This window comes from Ascaphus truei, unplaced genomic scaffold (assembly GCF_040206685.1).
Source record: "Ascaphus truei isolate aAscTru1 unplaced genomic scaffold, aAscTru1.hap1 HAP1_SCAFFOLD_1244, whole genome shotgun sequence".
NCBI lineage: Eukaryota > Metazoa > Chordata > Amphibia > Anura > Ascaphidae > Ascaphus > Ascaphus truei.
Window position 1 is genome coordinate 80,080 of NW_027454117.1, and position 13,074 is coordinate 93,153.

General features: G+C 43.7%; 1 long non-coding RNA gene across 1 annotated transcript; it reads right to left on the bottom strand.

Annotated features, from left to right (window-relative positions):
• Positions 1–8,938: 8,938 nt before the first annotated feature.
• On the bottom strand, positions 8,939–12,832 carry LOC142475480 (uncharacterized). Its single transcript, XR_012790958.1, has 3 exons — positions 12,730–12,832; positions 10,047–10,168; positions 8,939–9,028 (listed from the first exon to the last, which is right to left on the bottom strand). It is a non-coding gene; the product is annotated as an uncharacterized LOC142475480 (long non-coding RNA).
• Between the last annotated feature and the right edge of the window lie 242 nt (positions 12,833–13,074).

Genomic DNA, 13,074 nt, shown 5'->3' on the forward strand with positions numbered 1-13,074 from the left:
AGGAAGGCACGGATGGAGGGAGTTCTTCCGAGCTTCTGCGGGCCTCTCTCTTTCACTGGTGCATGCCGGGAGCTGGTCCCAACATCCACAAAGTGTGTGTGTATTATTGGTTGTATTTTATGGGGGTAGGAGGGTAGTGTGTATATTGTGTGTGTGGGAGTATTATATTGTGTGTAGAGGTGCAGAGGAGAGTACTAGATTGTGTATCTTGTGTAAGGGTGTTGTGTATATTGTGTTTGGAGCTATAATATTATTGGGGAGATTAGTATTGAGGAGGTATTATAGTGTGTATTGTGGGGAGTATTAGTGTGTGTATTGTTTGTGGGTGACAGATGCTGGGGGTATGCAGCAATCCCTGCACTGAGGTCCGAGGCGGCTCTGCATCGCTCGCACGCACTGTGGATGACCAAGCATGTGCCCATGATAATCATGGCCTTAGAGGGATGAGTGTGTCAGAGCCTAGAAGGGGTATATATATAATGGAGGAGGGTGGAGGAAGTAGGAGGAGGGAGGAGGAGATGATAGCATTGTAAAAGTTAACAAGATAGTTAGTTTAAGCAGAAAGTGAGGAGAGGTTAGAGATAAGGGTAGATGTCAGAGGAGAGAGTTCAATTAAGCTGAGGTATCGAGTAGGACAGGGGTGAGGGGAATGAGAGGTGGTGGATGAGAGCAGAAGAGGTCATGTACAAATAGACCTTGTTAGTCAGAGAGCAGTCATTCCAGAGGGCACGTGAGAAGTGAAGAGTAAAGTGAGACATGGAATGTGGATTACATTAGATGGGTTAATACGCTTAGCAGGGAGGTGGAGAGAGAGAGGCAAGAGGCAGAGAGTGGTGCAGGGGTTGAGGAAGAGATGTTGCATGTACCTTATCAGAACATTAAAGAACATCAATTCACACTGGTGCAGAGTTGATGATGAATCCAGTTCACCTCCAATTCAATTTTAACAGAAATGTTTCATTCTTCATTACTGAAAAAAAAGAAAAGTAAAAAACATTTCATTACTATTTTCAAAATGGATTGAATTCCCCCAACAATGACTATGTGTTACCAATATATCCCTCTCAGTCCCACTGCAGCATATACTGTACCAGTGTGAAAGTAGGAAGGTACACAGTACCGGTAAAACAATACGTGCCGGTACTATGCACCATATGAATTATAAGGGGATGTAAATCTCCCAGTCTCTCTCCATATCCGCAACAGAGCGGGCTCCGGTCAGTGGCATGGATGCCCATATATGGGTATGCTCATATTTGGGCATCCCATGTCACTGACCGGAGCCGGCTCTGAGTATAGGGATATATGCGGAGACGCAGAGGTGCAAGGAAATGGGAGGAGGCACGGTGAGAAACAGGGAGAGACCACAGGAAGATAGAGGGCAACAACTTCCACAAGGTACTTGTATGGGTATAATTGTTTGTATTTTGTGCAGAGGGGGTAATTTCAGATAAAATACAATTCTCCACCCTCTACGAAACAATTCCACTTTGTTCAGTAAGCCAGAAAGTCTTGGTCCCATGTGGACTGAATTTAATGCAAATAAGGTCCTTAATACACAAGTAAAGAATAAAGTTACTTATTCTCTACTGTAAGAAGTGCCACATTGCCCACTATTTGGGTCCTGTGCCCAGATTGTGACCATGCATGGCAGAGGTGAGATTCCCCCAACTCCAATTTGCTACACTCTCCAAGAGAGATAATTGTGATCAGAGGTGGAACTAGGGGAGGGTGTGAGCAGGGTCACTGCCCAGGGAGTAACCTGACTGGGGGCACGGAAATCTCATTTAGTGCATATGTTGCGGCACTGCATTGATTGACCGGTCAATCTGCACTGCTGCCTGTCACAGTGACATCCTGATCGGGCACTGTGATCAGCTATAGCACTGACCCAGGTGAGATAGTTCAGCACTTTACAAGGAGGGAACAGATGTTGTGGGTGACAGATGCTGGAGGTAGGCCAAGACTGTTGGCCAGAGTAACGTGGAGACTTACTGCACTCTGCATGCCCATCCTCTCCCTGACATCAGGGGAAGGAAGTGGCCCTGGGGTGTGTGTAGGTATGCCAGATGTCAGTGTATGCATAAGTAAGTATGCCTGTGTAGTGGGAGGTGTAGGGGCGTTAAGCTGGAGGACTTAAAACAGGCACAAAAGCACATAGATACCTCTGATTATACCGCACCAAATGCTGATAATATCATGCTGTAGCTGCACTTTACAGAAGATGATGCAGATGTCATCATTGGTTGGTGGGTTCATTAAATCAATCCATCATATCATAACCACACTGTGCATATGATGTACTGAATCAGTAACACCAGGAAGACATCTCCATGTTAGGAGTAGAGTTGAAGTTAACAGAATATGTCCAGCACTGTGGTGTGTAGCCCATAAATAATAATTGTGCACATTACCAGAACAACATACTGTCAACTGCAAGATCATTTTGCTGCTTGTAGCGTATGCTCATCCTGTACAGTGTTGTAGTAGATCCGTCTCTTCAGTGTTCACTGCAACAAAAGTAAGACATTGCATTAATATTACAGACGTTTGGGGGCTGAAATCTCACTTCGCTGCGGACAATTTCCCTTTGCATAAGATTCTTGTGATTATGTCAATGATGATCAATAACTGCATCATAACACAGCCGCTCTATACAGAAGATGTACTTGCTCTCAATGGTCATGGAGGTAATACGTCACACAATGTACAGATATAGCAAGGATTATTTCTCCCACTGGTGCATTATGGCATTATGATGGGAAATGTTGTGAGATTCTGCATTATCAGCATCACTGAATCTTTTGGAAATTAAGTGATATTCTATGTTTTAATGCAATATTATGGATGATCAGCCGGTAAAATAATAATAGCTTGCTGTATCTGTAGCCATGCTCTACCCATGATGTGCTGAACCAATGACTGCAGAGAGATTCAGAGTGGTAAACATGACTGGAACGCATCTCTGAATAATGGGCAGCAAAGCAGTGCAGAATAGGAGGTGAAAGTATTTAAAATGGAAGATCCTTAGCAGCTGTGTGGGGAGTAGACAGTACAGACTGACCAAGTAAATGGTAAAAGGAGTAACTTCAACATTACTTGGCTTTGTTCTCCACATTGAAGCTTTCCTCCTCTTTAAATCACTAATACTGATGCCATGTGTAACCTGTACTGAGAGTTATATAATCTACTGGCCTAGATGAAACCATATGATGCAAACAGGATCCATCCCACTCCAGATTCATAGAATTGAACCACCTCAACCTTTCATAACAATCACATAGAACTGCAGCTGTGCGCTACTGCACATGTTCTTGTTATGAATGGTAGTAGATGTGGTCCTTGGGTCTTTACTTCATACTGTAGCCACACTCTACTCATGATGTATTGAATCAACGAAAACTTGCATTGTTCAGATCACAGGAAGGGGTAGAGTAGAGATGAAAATATTCAATGTGAAACCCGTAGCAGCCGGATTGTGTGGAGTCAATAAAACGACAAATACTAAATGGTAAATGAGAAATATACACATTGCTTATCTGTCTCTGTGTAGTAATTTTCCTTCTCTTCAACTGTCCTTCAAATTTTCTCTTTTGCAAGAAAAGGAACACATGGCTTCAATATTCACTTCTGTTCTGCAGTCATCCCTCCTGAAATAAAAGTTAAGCATTGCATTGTTATTATGATAATACATACAATAAACCTTGCTCCAAACCATTTGATGCAAAGCAAATCCACCTCCCACCCACAGCTGTGCTCCTTCTAGAGCATGCATGTCAAACTCCAGTCCTCGAGGGTCCCAAACAGGCCAGGTTTTCAGTAGGGATATCCTGAAAACCTGGCCTGTTTGCTGCCCTCGAGGACTGGAGTTTGACATCCTTGTTCTTGAGCTTCTACCACGCAAGTCATCCATGTGAGTGACACTGTACTGCAGTCCTGGTCTGCACACAATCTACTGAATCAATGACATCACACTGTAAAGGCAATCTACAAGATGTATTAGTTGTCCACACTTCCGAAATGTTACTTTTATGTCCAAATCACTTATTCCCATGACCTGATATTTGTATTTGTTATTTATAGGATTGTCACAAAGAGTTGATGAGGTCACCAAATGATAGTATGTAGAGAGAAAGAGAGATCTCAGAACAGAGCCCTGATGTATACCCACAGACAGATCAATAGAAGACGAAGACATGTTAGCAACAGAGATGGAGAATGTGTGACAGGAAAGTTATGATGAAAACCAGGATAGAACTGTGTTACGGATACCAAGAGAGAGTTTAGAATATGAAGGAGGAGAGTGATTGAGAGCATCAAACGCAGCAGATAGATCAAGTAGGATTAATAGGGAAAAGTGACCTTGGGAATTTGCTTTAAGCACAGTCTGTAGAACGAGCTGTACGAAAGGCAGGTTGTAAAGGATCCAGGAGGGCATGTGATTTAAGAATGTTGACATTCTAGCAATTAGGAGACAAACAGCAGGAGGGATACAGGGCGGTAGTTAGTAAGGCACATAGGGTGTAGGTTGTTTCTGAGAAAAGGGTGACCACTACAGGCTTAAAGTAAGAGGGTAAAGAGCCAGAGAATAGGGAGGAATTGAAGATGTGGGTGAGAGTGGGGACTAAGAGATGCAGTAAGGTGTGAGGGGATACGATCTAGAGGGCATGTGGTAGAGGGAGAAGAGAAGATGATTAGCTTCCAGCTCTGTAAGAGAAGAAAAGGAGTCAAATGCAGAAGGAGAATTAGGTAGAAGGAGAGAAGGGGGAAGGGACAGAAGGAATCTCCTTGTGGGTGGCATCCACCTTGCCTCTGAAGTAGTCAAATGCTTGAGAAGTGAAGGAAGGATGGCAAGTGTGAGGAGAAGGTTAGTGGAGGGAGTCAAATACAGGGAAAAAAAGACAGCGTAAATTAAATTTGAGTGTTGATGAATGTGAAAAAAAAGTAGTGTGGTTTGGCCCCAGAGAGCAGCTTTATACAGGACTGGAGACATTTTTACTGTAGAAAAATCAAATATCAATTGTGTGATTTCCTTCATAGGCATTAAGAACAGCGAGTGGAAGTGTGATGAACATGTTTGGGAATTTAGCCAAGGGTGTGGGCTAGAGGGACAAGTGTGTCAGAGCCTAGAGGGGGCATATAGATAGGAGGATAGCATTGTAAGAGTTAATAAGATTGTTAGTTTAAGCGGAAAGAGAGAGAGAGCAGAGAGGTTAGAGTAGATGTCAGAGGAGAGTTTAATTAAGCAGAGGCAAATCAGTGGGACAGGTAAGATGGGGTGAGGGGAATGACTGATTGTGAATGATGAGAGCAGAAGAGGTCATGTACAACTAGAGCCTTGTTAGTCAGAGAACGGACATTCCAGATGGCATAGGAGAAGGGAAGAGAAAAGTAAGGAAAGGAATGTGGATTACATTAGATAGGTTAACACTCTTAGCAGGGAGGCAGAGGCAGGGAGGCCCGATGTGTATATGAGCAGGTTCAAGATTATAAGAGATATCCCACACATCAGCAAACATAGGAGACAGAGATAGGTGTAGAGAGAGACAGAGATAGCTCTATGTAGAGAGAGAGGGACGTAGAGAGAATGAGACAGATAGGCGCAGAGAGAGGGGGCGCAGAGAGAGGAGGCGCCAAAAGAGGGGGCGCAGAGAGAGGGGGCACAGAGAATAGGATATTAAAGAGTGCTTTTCATTGAGCAGTGCAGAAATAGCTGCAATAGAGGTCTGTACAAATGGTGCAGTGTGTAGACACATGCAAAGGTAGGGGAAGGAAAGAGGAGAACATGTGGATAAAAGCAGGAGTGTGGAAGTTAGAGAAATTAGAAAAGTTTAACAGAGGAGTGAGGAAACAGCAAGCAGAAAGAACAAGAGAGAGGTTACATTGGGATGACGTTCTGTGGTAAAGAGAAAATGCTAGGAGAGAGCTTTCAAATATTAGAGGACATGAATTGAGGGAGCAAATGTATAAATCAAAACCTGAGGGGGAGGTATAGCACGAAAGCTTGCACAGCAGATTATAGTCTTAATGTTGCGTGTACCTGTCAGGGTATTCAAGAAGTTAAATTCTCACAAGTGCAGAGTTCATGATGAAATGCTGAATCTAGTCCCCCTCCAATTTAATTTTAATATAACTTTTCCATTCTTCATTACTGCAAAAAGCAAACAAAACAAAACCACATTGCATTACTATTTTCAAAATGGATTGAATGGCATATTCAACAGTGACTGTGTGATGCCAATATTCCCCACTCACTCGTAGTGAAGCACATATTGTACTAGTGTTGAAAGTAGGCCGGTAGAGTCAGGTACGCAGTACTGATAAAACAATAAGTGCCCGTCGTAAGTACCAGCTCCGCAACAGTGCGGGCATCACATTAGTGACGTGGATGAACATATATGGATAAGCCCATATTAAGGCATCACGTGACCAGAGCCGTCACTGACTGGGTATAACGTAAAGACGCAGGGAGATGCAAGGAAAGGGAGGGAGAGAGACAGGGAGAAGATGTGAAACGGAGGAAGGCACGGATGGAGGGAGTTCTTCCGAGCTTCTGCGGGCCTCTCTCTTTCACTGGTGCATGCCGGGAGCTGGTCCCAACATCCACAAAGTGTGTGTGTATTATTGGTTGTATTTTATGGGGGTAGGAGGGTAGTGTGTATATTGTGTGTGTGGGAGTATTATATTGTGTGTAGAGGTGCAGAGGAGAGTACTAGATTGTGTATCTTGTGTAAGGGTGTTGTGTATATTGTGTTTGGAGCTATAATATTATTGGGGAGATTAGTATTGAGGAGGTATTATAGTGTGTATTGTGGGGAGTATTAGTGTGTGTATTGTTTGTGGGTGACAGATGCTGGGGGTATGCAGCAATCCCTGCACTGAGGTCCGAGGCGGCTCTGCATCGCTCGCACACACTGTGGACGACCAAGCATGTGCCCATGATAATCATGGCCTTAGAGGGATGAGTGTGTCAGAGCCTAGAAGGGGTATATATATAATGGAGGAGGGAGGAGGAAGGAGGAGGAGGGAGGAGGAGATGATAGCTTTGTAAAAGTTAACAAGATAGTTAGTTTAAGCAGAAAGTGAGGAGAGGTTAGAGATAAGGGTAGATGTCAGAGGAGAGAGTTCAATTAAGCTGAGGTATCGAGTAGGACAGGGGTGAGGGGAATGAGAGGTGGTGGATGAGAGCAGAAGAGGTCATGTACAAATAGACCTTGTTAGTCAGAGAGCAGTCATTCCAGAGGGCACGTGAGAAGTGAAGAGTAAAGTGAGACATGGAATGTGGATTACATTAGATGGGTTAATACGCTTAGCAGGGAGGTGGAGAGAGAGAGGCAAGAGGCAGAGAGTGGTGCAGGGGTTGAGGAAGAGATGTTGCATGTACCTTATCAGAACATTAAAGAACATCAATTCACACTGGTGCAGAGTTGATGATGAATCCAGTTCACCTCCAATTCAATTTTAACAGAAATGTTTCATTCTTCATTACTGAAAAAAAAGAAAAGTAAAAAACATTTCATTACTATTTTCAAAATGGATTGAATTCCCCCAACAATGACTATGTGTTACCAATATATCCCTCTCAGTCCCACTGCAGCATATACTGTACCAGTGTGAAAGTAGGAAGGTACACAGTACCGGTAAAACAATACGTGCCGGTACTATGCACCATATGAATTATAAGGGGATGTAAATCTCCCAGTCTCTCTCCATATCCGCAACAGAGCGGGCTCCGGTCAGTGGCATGGATGCCCATATATGGGTATGCTCATATTTGGGCATCCCATGTCACTGACCGGAGCCGGCTCTGAGTATAGGGATATATGCGGAGACGCAGAGGTGCAAGGAAATGGGAGGAGGCACGGTGAGAAACAGGGAGAGACCACAGGAAGATAGAGGGCAACAACTTCCACAAGGTACTTGTATGGGTATAATTGTTTGTATTTTGTGCAGAGGGGGTAATTTCAGATAAAATACAATTCTCCACCCTCTACGAAACAATTCCACTTTGTTCAGTAAGCCAGAAAGTCTTGGTCCCATGTGGACTGAATTTAATGCAAATAAGGTCCTTAATACACAAGTAAAGAATAAAGTTACTTATTCTCTACTGTAAGAAGTGCCACATTGCCCACTATTTGGGTCCTGTGCCCAGATTGTGACCATGCATGGCAGAGGTGAGATTCCCCCAACTCCAATTTGCTACACTCTCCAAGAGAGATAATTGTGATCAGAGGTGGAACTAGGGGAGGGTGTGAGCAGGGTCACTGCCCAGGGAGTAACCTGACTGGGGGCACGGAAATCTCATTTAGTGCATATGTTGCGGCACTGCATTGATTGACCGGTCAATCTGCACTGCTGCCTGTCACAGTGACATCCTGATCGGGCACTGTGATCAGCTATAGCACTGACCCAGGTGAGATAGTTCAGCACTTTACAAGGAGGGAACAGATGTTGTGGGTGACAGATGCTGGAGGTAGGCCAAGACTGTTGGCCAGAGTAACGTGGAGACTTACTGCACTCTGCATGCCCATCCTCTCCCTGACATCAGGGGAAGGAAGTGGCCCTGGGGTGTGTGTAGGTATGCCAGATGTCAGTGTATGCATAAGTAAGTATGCCTGTGTAGTGGGAGGTGTAGGGGCGTTAAGCTGGAGGACTTAAAACAGGCACAAAAGCACATAGATACCTCTGATTATACCGCACCAAATGCTGATAATATCATGCTGTAGCTGCACTTTACAGAAGATGATGCAGATGTCATCATTGGTTGGTGGGTTCATTAAATCAATCCATCATATCATAACCACACTGTGCATATGATGTACTGAATCAGTAACACCAGGAAGACATCTCCATGTTAGGAGTAGAGTTGAAGTTAACAGAATATGTCCAGCACTGTGGTGTGTAGCCCATAAATAATAATTGTGCACATTACCAGAACAACATACTGTCAACTGCAAGATCATTTTGCTGCTTGTAGCGTATGCTCATCCTGTACAGTGTTGTAGTAGATCCGTCTCTTCAGTGTTCACTGCAACAAAAGTAAGACATTGCATTAAGATTACAGACGTTTGGGGGCTGAAATCTCACTTCGCTGCGGACAATTTCCCTTTGCATAAGATTCTTGTGATTATGTCAATGATGATCAATAACTGCATCATAACACAGCCGCTCTATACAGAAGATGTACTTGCTCTCAATGGTCATGGAGGTAATACGTCACACAATGTACAGATATAGCAAGGATTATTTCTCCCACTGGTGCATTATGGCATTATGATGGGAAATGTTGTGAGATTCTGCATTATCAGCATCACTGAATCTTTTGGAAATTAAGTGATATTCTATGTTTTAATGCAATATTATGGATGATCAGCCGGTAAAATAATAATAGCTTGCTGTATCTGTAGCCATGCTCTACCCATGATGTGCTGAACCAATGACTGCAGAGAGATTCAGAGTGGTAAACATGACTGGAACGCATCTCTGAATAATGGGCAGCAAAGCAGTGCAGAATAGGAGGTGAAAGTATTTAAAATGGAAGATCCTTAGCAGCTGTGTGGGGAGTAGACAGTACAGACTGACCAAGTAAATGGTAAAAGGAATAACTTCAACATTACTTGGCTTTGTTCTCCACATTGAAGCTTTCCTCCTCTTTAAATCACTAATACTGATGCCATGTGTAACCTGTACTGAGAGTTATATAATCTACTGGCCTAGATGAAACCATATGATGCAAACAGGATCCATCCCACTCCAGATTCATAGAATTGAACCACCTCAATCTTTCATAACAATCACATAGAACTGCAGCTGTGCGCTACTGCACATGTTCTTGTTATGAATGGTAGTAGATGTGGTCCTTGGGTCTTTACTTCATACTGTAGCCACCCTCTACTCATGATGTATTGAATCAACGAAAACTTGCATGGTTCAGATCACAGGAAGGGGTAGAGTAGAGATGAAAATATTCAATGTGAAACCCGTAGCAGCCGGATTGTGTGGAGTCAATAAAACGACAAATACTAAATGGTAAATGAGAAATATACACATTGCTTATCTGTCTCTGTGTAGTAATTTTCCTTCTCTTCAACTGTCCTTCAAATTTTCTCTTTTGCAAGAAAAGGAACACATGGCTTCAATATTCACTTCTGTTCTGCAGTCATCCCTCCTGAAATAAAAGTTAAGCATTGCATTGTTATTATGATAATACATACAATAAACCTTGCTCCAAACCATTTGATGCAAAGCAAATCCACCTCCCACCCACAGCTGTGCTCCTTCTAGAGCATGCATGTCAAACTCCAGTCCTCGAGGGTCCCAAACAGGCCAGGTTTTCAGTAGGGATATCCTGAAAACCTGGCCTGTTTGCTGCCCTCGAGGACTGGAGTTTGACATCCTTGTTCTTGAGCTTCTACCACGCAAGTCATCCATGTGAGTGACACTGTACTGCAGTCCTGGTCTGCACACAATCTACTGAATCAATGACATCACACTGTAAAGGCAATCTACAAGATGTATTAGTTGTCCACACTTCCGAAATGTTACTTTTATGTCCAAATCACTTATTCCCATGACCTGATATTTGTATTTGTTATTTATAGGATTGTCACAAAGAGTTGATGAGGTCACCAAATGATAGTATGTAGAGAGAAAGAGAGATCTCAGAACAGAGCCCTGATGTATACCCACAGACAGATCAATAGAAGACGAAGACATGTTAGCAACAGAGATGGAGAATGTGTGACAGGAAAGTTATGATGAAAACCAGGATAGAACTGTGTTACGGATACCAAGAGAGAGTTTAGAATATGAAGGAGGAGAGTGATTGAGAGCATCAAACGCAGCAGATAGATCAAGTAGGATTAGTAGGGAAAAGTGACCTTGGGAATTTGCTTTAAGCACAGTCTGTAGAACGAGCTGTACGAAAGGCAGGTTGTAAAGGATCCAGGAGGGCATGTGATTTAAGAATGTTGACATTCTAGCAATTAGGAGACAAACAGCAGGAGGGATATAGGGCGGTAGTTAGTAAGGCACATAGGGTGTAGGTTGTTTCTGAGAAAAGGGTGACCACTACAGGCTTAAAGTAAGAGGGTAAAGAGCCAGAGAATAGGGAGGACTTGAAGATGTGGGTGAGAGTGGGGACTAAGAGATGCAGTAAGGTGTGAGGGGATACGATCTAGAGGGCATGTGGTAGAGGGAGAAGAGAAGATGATTAGCTTCCAGCTCTGTAAGAGAAGAAAAGGAGTCAAATGCAGAAGGAGAATTAGGTAGAAGGAGAGAAGGGGGAAGGGACAGAAGGAATCTCCTTGTGGGTGGCATCCACCTTGCCTCTGAAGTAGTCAAATGCTTGAGGAGAAGTGAAGGAAGGATGGCAAGTGTGAGAAGAAGGTTAGTGGAGGGAGTCAAATACAGGGGAAAAAAGACAGCGTAAATTAAATTTGTGTGTTGATGAATGTGGAAAAAAAAGTAGTGTGGTTTGGCCCCAGAGAGCAGCTTTATACAGGACTGGAGACATTTTTACTGTAGAAAAATCAAACATCAAGTGTGAGATTTCCTTCATAGGCATTAAGAACAGTGAGTGGAAGTGTGATGAACATGTTTGGGAATTTAGCCAAGGGTGTGGGTTAGAGGGACGTGTGTGTCAGAGCTTGAAGGGGCATATAGAGGATAGCATTGTAAGAGTTAATAAGATTGTCAGTTTAAGCAGAAAGAGAGAGAGAGAGCAGAGAGGTTAGAGTAGATGTCAGAGGAGAGTTTAATTAAGCAGAGGAAAATCAGTGGGACAGGTAAGATGGGGTGAGGGGAATGACTGATTGTGAATGATGAGAGCAGAAGAGGTCATGTACAACTAGAGCCTTGTTAGTCAGAGAACGGACATTCCAGAGGGCATAGGAGAAGGGAAGAGAAAAGTAAGGAAAGGAATGTGGATTACATTAGATAGGTTAACACTCTTAGCAGGGAGGCAGAGGCAGGGAGACCCGATGTGTATATGAGCAGGTTCAAGATTATAAGAGATATCCCACACATCAGCAAACATAGAAGGAGACACAGAGATAGGTGTAGAGAGAGACAGAGATAGCTCTATGTAGAGAGAGAGGGACGTAGAGAGAATGAGACAGATAGGCGCAGAGAGAGAGGGGGCGCAGAGAGAGAGGGGGCGCAGAGAGAGAGGGGGCGCAGAGAGAGAGGGGGCGCAGAGAGAGAGGGGGCGCAGAGAGAGAGGGGGCGCAGAGAGAGAGGGGGCGCAGAGAGAGAGGGGGCGCAGAGAGAGAGGGGGCGCAGAGAGAGAGGGGGCGCAGAGAGAGAGGGGGCGCAGAGAGAGAGGGGGCGCAGAGAGAGAGGGGGCGCAGAGAATAGGATGTACATGAGTGCTTTTCATTGAGCAGTGCAGAAATAGCTGCAATAGAGGTCTGTACAAATGGTGCAGTGTGTAGACACATGCAAAGGTAGGGGAAGGAAAGAGGAGAACATGTGGATAAAAGCAGGAGTGTGGAAGTTAGAGAAATTAGAAAAGTTTAACAGAAAAGTGAGGAAACAGCAAGCAGAGAGAACAAGAGAGAGGTTACATTGGGATGACGTTCTGTGGTAGAGAGAAAATGCTAGGAGAGAGCTTTCAAATATTAGAGGACATGAATTGAGGGAGCAAATGTATAAATCAAAACCTGAGGGGGAGGTATAGCACGAAAGCTTGCACAGCAGATTATAGTCTTAAAGTTGCGTGTACTGTACCTCTCAGGGCATTCAAGAAGGTAAATTCTCACAAGTGCAGAGTTCATGATGAAATGCTGAATCCAGTTCCCCTCCAATTTAATTTTAATATAACTTATAACATTCTTCATTACTGCAAAAAGCAAACAAAACAAAACCACATTGCATTACTATTTTCAAAATGGATTGAATGGCATATTCAACAGTGACTGTGTGATGCCAATATTCCCCACTCACTCGTAGTGAAGCACTTATTGTACTAGTGTTGAAAGTAGGCCGGTAGAGTCAGGTACGCAGTACTGATAAAACAATAAGTGCGCGTCGTAAGTACCAGCTCCGCAACAGTGCGGGCATCACATTAGTGAC